Source organism: Oreochromis niloticus, unplaced genomic scaffold (genome assembly GCF_001858045.2).
Source record: "Oreochromis niloticus isolate F11D_XX unplaced genomic scaffold, O_niloticus_UMD_NMBU tig00000692_pilon, whole genome shotgun sequence".
Taxonomy (NCBI): domain Eukaryota; kingdom Metazoa; phylum Chordata; class Actinopteri; order Cichliformes; family Cichlidae; genus Oreochromis; species Oreochromis niloticus.
Window position 1 is genome coordinate 57,531 of NW_020327215.1, and position 8,022 is coordinate 65,552.

Genomic DNA, 8,022 nt, shown 5'->3' on the forward strand with positions numbered 1-8,022 from the left:
TCTAAGCCTCAATAGAAACACATGAAAGACAGAATCTATTTATCACCAGGAGATGTCGCATTAAAAGAGATGACATATGCCAAACTCGTGGGTTAAAAGTGGGATAGTGAATGACTGCAGGTGTCCATAAGTTGTCTGTGAAGGTTCTCAGTCATCCAGGTCATCGTAGTCAAAGGAGTTTGCAAAGAAAAGCGTCTGGACTTCTTTAAGTTGCTTGAAGACGTTTCACCTCTCATCCGAGAAGCTTCTTCAGTTCTAAGGGTCAGTGGTGGAGAGTCCCAGATTTAAACCCAGTGGGAGTGTCCATATTCTGCCCTCACTAGGATGTGAAGCTGGTTTCTAGCTTGGCAGATAGCTAACAGGTCCACAATAAACATCCAGGAGTCAGCGGATACGTTTTAGATGTTTACTGTTGAAGCACTGTAAAACTGGTACAGAAACAAAAATAAAATATTACATTTCTGCTGTAATTGCATTTTCTTTACAACATCAAACATTAAGCCATGCACTACAATGTATATAACACATAAACACAAGCTTATCCAAACCCTTTCACTGGTTATTAGGCCCACGGATTTAGCGATTAGCTCAATGCTAACGTTACATGGGAAATCCCATAGACGGGCTAACGTGTTAGCATCGCGGCCGTTTTTCCTCACAAAAGAAAGTTTCTCACACAAAACTCTAAACTGCTACACAAAACTATCGCGGGAAAGCTTACACAACAGATAGCAACTACTTACAGGCATGTGCTCTCTCAGGCTCAGCAAGAAAAAGTGAACAAAAAGTGGAACAGACAACAGTTTGGCTAAAGGACTGTTTTTCACTGGTGAGGTACTACGGCAAGTCTGCTGGTACAAAAAACTGGGTGTGTGTTTTTTGTACCAGCAGACTTGCCGTTATCATGCCTGCCTTAAATGGGCAGCACAGTCCACCAAAAGAGGGACAAAGGACCCCCTGGTGATCCTCTAATCACATGCGCCAAGGTGTGAAAGCGGGTGTGGGACCTAATCAGCCAGGGTTTCGGGTGAGCCCATTGTGAAACCTGGCCCCACCCTATCATGTGAATTCCTGAGGTCAGATGGCCCAGGATGTGAGTGGGCGTTAAGGCGTCTGGGGAGGGAACTCAAAACTGGATTATAGATGGCAGACAGTTGGTGTCGTAAACCACCGCCTCTGTTCAAAGATGGTCGCTCACAGTGGACATAGATGGCCTCTTTCACTCCTCTTTCAAACCATCTGTCCTCTCTGTCCAATATGTGAACATTGGCATCCTCGAAAGAGTGACCTTTGACCTTTAGATGCAGATGGACTGCTGAGTCTTGTCCTGTGGAGGTGGCTCTTCTATGTTGTGCCATACGCTTGTGAAGTGGCTGTTTGGTCTCTCCAATGTAGAGGTCCGGGCATTCCTCGCTGCACTGTACAGCATACACCACGTTGTTCAGTCTGTGTTTTGGAGTTTTGTCTTTCGGGTGAACCAGTTTGTGTCTGAGTGTGTTGCTGGGTCTGAAGTACACTGGGATGTCGTGCTTGGAGAAAACTCTCCTGAGTTTCTCTGATACACCGGCTACATAGGGGATGACCATGTTATTGCGTCTGTCTTTCTTATCCTCCCTCGCTGGTGTCTGATCTTCTTTTCTGTGGCTCTTTGCTGACTTTATAAACGCCCAATTAGGATAACCACATGTTTTCAGTGCTTCCTTTACATGTGTGTGTTCCTTCTTTTTCCCTGAGGCTTAGAGGGAACATGTTCTGCCCGGTGGTGTAGGGTCCTGATTACCCCAAGTTTGTGTTCCAGAGGGTGATGGGAGTCAAAGAGGAGGTACTGGTCCGTGTGTGTGGGCTTCTGGTAAACTTCGATGTTGAGGTTGCCATTCTCTTCAATGTGCACAGCGCAGTCCAGGAAAGGCAAACAGTTATCTTTTGTGTCTTCCCTGGTGACCTTGTGTCCATAAGTTGCAGTTGTGGTGCTTTAGCATCTAGCTAGCCTACTAAAGAGGAGAATAAAGGAAAAAACAGTTTTAAAGTGCCAGATTATTTCAAATGCAGCATTTCTATTAGCTCAAAACACATCAGCAGACAAACTAACACACAAAAAAGAAAGAGAGCTAATCTCCCTCAGTGATGGAGAGAGATAATAAAGGACAGGAGCTTACATTTAAAGGTAAAGACTGTTTATAATATGGTTTTCGAAAGAGACTCAGGCGCAGGCCAGGGTATTCCTTTAAGCAAAGAACAGTGCGTTTATTCACAGTGAACACAATCACCAAGTGGCTATATACAACGTGCAGGGGAAACGGGTCCGGGTCGCCAGGGTCCGTGGGAAATAGGGTTAGGGGAAAAGGTGCTCCACACTTTCTGTACAAAAGCTCCTCCTCAGTCACTCCTCTCAGAATCTGGTTCCAAAAACGATGCTGATAGCTCAACGATCCAGCGAAGACTAGTGCAGACTCGCCATCTTAAGTAGTGCAGTAATTAGCTGGGATCAGCGGCCGGTGCGGTGATGAGAGCAGGTGTGTGGGCCAGCAGCAGGAGCCCGCAATGAGCGTCGCCGCGGCAAGAGAGAGAGAGAGCGGGAGAGAGAGCAAACATACAACATTTCCATGTTGTTGTATATTTAATAAATGTTTAATAAATGTTTGATTTGAGCTATGAGTCCACTTGTTGCCAAATGCAGTGATCTGATTGGTCAGATCAGAAAAATCAAGCTTGGTTAAAAAAAAAAGGTATAAAATGAACCTTTGAAAGCATTTTGTGTGATTTTTATGGAGAAAGTCTGCCTCAAAAGTGTGATGACTGCGTGTGCTGTTACAAACCAAGATTTAAAAATGTGTGCAGTTGTAACAGCTATATGGTATTATTCCACTTGTCACAAATGTCAGTGAGTCAGAGCCTGAAGGAGTTTTAAGTTCATCCTTGTTTCCTCAGACTGTTTGAATTGAGGGTGTCAGAGAAACAGAAACATGGAGGTGTGTTCATGAAAGCGTCCGATTGCTGATGTCAGAGAAAGTTTAGATTATTCAGCAGAGCTGATGTGGAGCTCAGATCTGCATCAACATGAATGTTACATGTTAAACTAGCACAGTAACAGATATCATGTGTGAACATCACGTGATCCTAAAGTGTCTGAGTGACCATAAAAGAGCTTTAATTCAAACTGAGGTCGGAGTTTGCAGTGAGCTGACTGTATCACACTCAGAGCTGTTCCTAATGTTCTGTCAGTTTCTTGTTTTTGTCTTTTGTTATTGGAAAGTCTTAAATGTCAGAGTCAGCAGGTGAGATCAGGTTTCTCTGATTCCTGATGTGGATCTTATGACCTGGTTTCTAGGTCACATGACAGGTCAGAGGTCAGTGACTGTAACTCAGTTACTCCTGTTAATGTGAACTCACTGAGTGTTTGTGGTTTACCTCTCAGACTGACTGAAGTCCACAAGAAGATGATGATGGAGGAAGAGGAGGACAGAGCAGAGTCTGCAGGGTCCAGCTGTCCGTCTGTGAGGAGTGACCGGTCCAAAGATCATGATCCAGACTTCAGTGCTGAACCTGGACCAACGAGGTCAGAGAGCTGAACTCACTGAGTAACAGAAATAATTCTGCACTGACATTATAATCAGTGTTGATTCTGGTTGATTTTCTGACTGTGTTTGTGAGCTGAGAGGAAATGAAAATGAGTTTGTAACAAAAATCAGTTTTGTCCAGTTGTCCTGTAAAAAGCTGAACTCTAATCTAAGAGGATGTTACTGACAGGAAACAGCTGCATTATCTGCAGTCTGTGTGATCACAGCTGCTTCAATCATGTTTGTGTCTGCACAGGTCAGAGGTCACAGTCTGCAGGATCCAGCTGTCCGTCTGTGAGGAGTGACCGGTCCAAAGGTCGACCTCCAGCCTTCAGTGGTGAACCTGGAGCAACGAGGTCAGAGAGCTGTGATGACTCCTTTACATGTTTGTGTTTCCTGGATAAATCTGACCTGAAACATCCTCAGATTGTTACAAAGATTCATTAAAAAGAAAACAAAGAGAAAAGATCCAAATGTTAGACTTGGTCATTTGCTGTTTGAGGACAGTGATGCTCATATCTGTGGGGAAAGTGTGACCTGAGTGGGTTCATGTTTGTCTTTAAAGAGCTGCTCTGATTCTCTTTGTGTCTGATGTGTTAAACAGTCTGAGAGGTCATAAAGAGAGCCACAGAAGACCAAATCCAGCTGTTGACTCCACTGCTGTGTGCGCTGGTGTACCAGCCACCGAAAGACTCTTTAATCTTGTTCAGTCAATGAAAGGCCCAACACATGAACGACATATTCTGGATCTTGTGCTTTCTGGTGGTCTGACTCTCTGTGACACTGAAATCGACAACATTAATTCTCTGACCACATGCCTGTAATATTTGAGTTCCCTGTTTCATGTCAGTCTGTTAGACCTGATGTGCCCAAATACTGATCTCGCATGATTACCTCAGATAAAGGCTGATTGTTTTGTTTGTTGTTATAAAAACTGTAATCATGCCTGATTTAAAATCCAGAAAAAACTCAAATTTCACTGCAGCTGACAAACCTTTACAGGAGAGAAGCTGCTAGAAAAACTGAAGAGCAGGAACAACACACAGCTCAAAGTCCAATATAAATTCTTCACAAAAACCATAACCACCCTTAATTAACACATGCACTAATAAATAGCGTTCCACCCCCCATTTCCTAGGATTTCCTTCATTGTGCAATACTCAATTCTACGTGCAATAACCCACACTGTATATACAAAACACTTTTTATTTACATATTTATTTACTTTCTCTTTTACTGGATTGTACATTTGTACATTTTATATATATTGTTTTCTCTAAATACTGTTTTTACATATTGCTGCAGAACTGTGAAACCCCTACACATGTTTGCACTGAGTAGGAGATCTGTATTTCATTGTGCATCTGTAGCGTGACAATAAAGGCTTTCTATTCTAATTCAATCTTTATTGACAGACCTTATGCCCATAAAAACAAGACAATACACAAATGAAACACAACATATAAACCTTAATAAAATGTATAAAATATAAAAACATTTGCAAAAGATATAAAACCATAATATACTTAAAATACACAATTACTTAAAATAAAATCAATAAATATACAAACACTTCAACCAGTTCTTTCTCAGACTGGATGAGTAGCAGGAACCACAAACTGTCAGATCTGTGAGTGCTAAAATTATACTGTTACTCAAACCATCCAGTCGTTCTCTAAAATTGAACATGAACTTTTTTTTTAAAGTGCTTTAAAAGTCCAAACACCCACAGCTACAAACATCTGGCTGGCACTACCCCTTCTAGGGATCCTACAAAGGATTCTCATCGCATCATTATATGCAACATGCAGCTTCTGCATGATACATTGTTTGTAGGATGACCACAAGGGGGCAGTATATAGCGGTGTGCAATAAGCTTTAAACAAAGCCACTTTAACTGGAAGTGAACAAAAGCTGAATTTGCGTGCAATAGTATTTGCCTGCACATAGAGCTTACATTGTTGTCTGTAAATGTCATCATCATCATTCATTTGCTCAGTAATAAAGTGACCGAGGTATTTCACCTTTTTATGAACTTCATGAGTTTTTTGGGCCAGTTTAAACAAAGGGAAATTAAGCTGTTTATGCTGCTCGGTTCTACATATCAGAACAGCACTTTTAACAGCATTGTACTTTATGTCATATTGCACACCATATTCAGTACAGACATTAAGAAGATCCTGTAACCCAGCACTGCTTGGACTAAAAACAACCAGGTCATCTGCATACATAAGATGATTTCTCAATGTTTTACCTAATATACACCCAGTGTTACAGGCTTTTAGCTGTATGGACAGATCATCAACATATAAATTAAATTAAATTGGATTTTATACCCAACCCTGACTGACACCATTGCTGACACCAAAGAGGGCAGAAATACTGCTTCCCCATTTAACCTGCATCTTCTGATGAGCGGACCAGTATATTATTTTCACAATATATCCAGGAACTCCCATAACTTGAATTTATCAAAAAGTTTTCTGTGGTTCACTTGATCAAAAACTTTGGAGGCATCAATGTGTTATGACCCCCTCTGCTAGGCGACAGGAGGGGAGAAACATACACAAGCCCTCTCACGAAACCTGAGTTAATAAAGGGTTTTATTACAAACATTAAACCAAAAACCGACGGGGCTGTTCAACAGACCACCGGGGAAACAATTAATACACAATAAAAAGAACAGGCAAGAAAGAAAAAAAAGGATTAACTAAGGTAAGCTGGCGGCACACAAAATAAAAGCTAAGGGTTAACTAAGGTGAGCCAGCAAACACAAGACTCTAGTAAAACTAAGTTCAGCTGGTTTAGAATAGAATAGAATAGAATAATCCTTTAATTGTCCCACAAGGGGAAATTTGGTTGTATCAGCAGCAAAAAAAACACACATATACAAACAGAACAGGACACACAGAACCGAAGCACAATTTTTACATATTTACATCATGGACAATAGTTACCAGAGCAGAGTACAGTACAGTTGTTTAAATTAGCGTACACATAGTGTGCAAACATAGCAGGATACTGAAAGATGTTTAAATAGTTAAGAATATTTAGAATAATTAGAAAAGTGCAGATTGTTTATTGTACCTGTGCATTAAAAAGTAAACATGTAACTTTCAATAAGTTAGTGTATATATAAGCTGAGAAAAGTAATGTGCAGTTATAACAGTAAAAGTTGTTACAGCGCTGATGTAAACATCTGTGTTTGTTGGGAGCAGTTCTGATTGTACAGGCTGACAGCTGCAGGGAGGAAGGACCTGCGGAAATGCTCCTTCATGCATCTAGGATGCAGCAGTCTGTCACTGAAGCAGCTCTGCAGTTCAGCAACGTTTACATGCATGGGGTGGGAGACTCTGTCCATCAGAGATGTTATTTTGGCCAGAGTCCTTCTGTCTCCCACCACCTGCACTGGGTCCAGGGTGCATCCCAGAACAGAGCTTGCCTTCCTGATGAGTTTATCCAACCTCTTCCTCTCAGCTGCCGATAAACTGCTGCTCCAACATACCACACTGTAAAAAATGACAGATGCCACCACAGAGTCATAGAAGGTCTTTAAAAGCGCTCCCTGTACTCCAAATGACCTCAGCCGCCTCAGCAGGTAGAGTCTGCTCTGACCCTTCCTGTAAAGAGCATCAGTGTTGTGGCTCCAGTCCAGTTTATTATTCAGGTGAACACCCAGGTATCTATAAGAGTCCACTATCTCAATGTCCACTCCCTGGATGTTCACCGGTGTCAGTGTGGTGGGTCTGCGTCTCCGGAAGTCCACCACCAACTCCTTGGTTTTCCCGGCGTTGATCAGCAGGTGGTTCTGCTGACACCAGTCCACAAAGTCCAGAGTCCACTGTCTGTACTCTGAGTCATCCTCACCTGTGATGAGGCCGACTATGGCAGAGTCGTCAGAGAGCTTCTGTAGGTGGCAGCGTGGGGAGTTGATGGAGAAGTCTGCAGTGTAGAGGGTGAAGAGGAACGGTGCCAGCACAGTTCCCTGTGGGGCCCCCGTACTGCAGACTAGTGTATCAGAGACACAGCCCTGTGACCTCACATACTGTGGACGTTCTGTGAGGTACTCCAGTATCCACTGGGACATGTGGTGGTCCACTCCTGATAGCTCCAGCTTGTCTCTCAGAAGTCGTGGCTGGATGGTGTTGAAAGCACTGGAGAAATCAAAGAACATGATCCTCACAGTGCTTCCAGGCTTCTCCAGGTGAGTCAGAGCTCGGTGCAGGAGGTAGATGATGGCGTCCTCCACCCCGATGCCAGGCTGGTAAGCAAACTGCAGCGGATCCAATGAAGACCTCACCAGGGGGCGCAGATGGTTTAGAACCAACCTCTCCAGGGTCTTCATCAGATGCGATGTCAGGGCTACCGGCCTGTAGCTGCTGAGGTCCTTGGGATGGGAGGTCTTTGGTACCGGTACCACACAGGAGGTCTTCCACAGCTGTGGTACTTTCCCCAGTGACAGGCT

General features: G+C 43.1%; 1 long non-coding RNA gene across 1 annotated transcript; it reads right to left on the bottom strand.

The window, feature by feature from the left end:
- Window positions 1-396: 396 nt before the first annotated feature.
- On the bottom strand, window positions 397-859 carry LOC112844651 (uncharacterized). Its single transcript, XR_003217390.1, has 2 exons — window positions 744-859; window positions 397-428 (listed from the first exon to the last, which is right to left on the bottom strand). It is a non-coding gene; the product is annotated as an uncharacterized LOC112844651 (long non-coding RNA).
- Window positions 860-8,022: the final 7,163 nt, after the last annotated feature.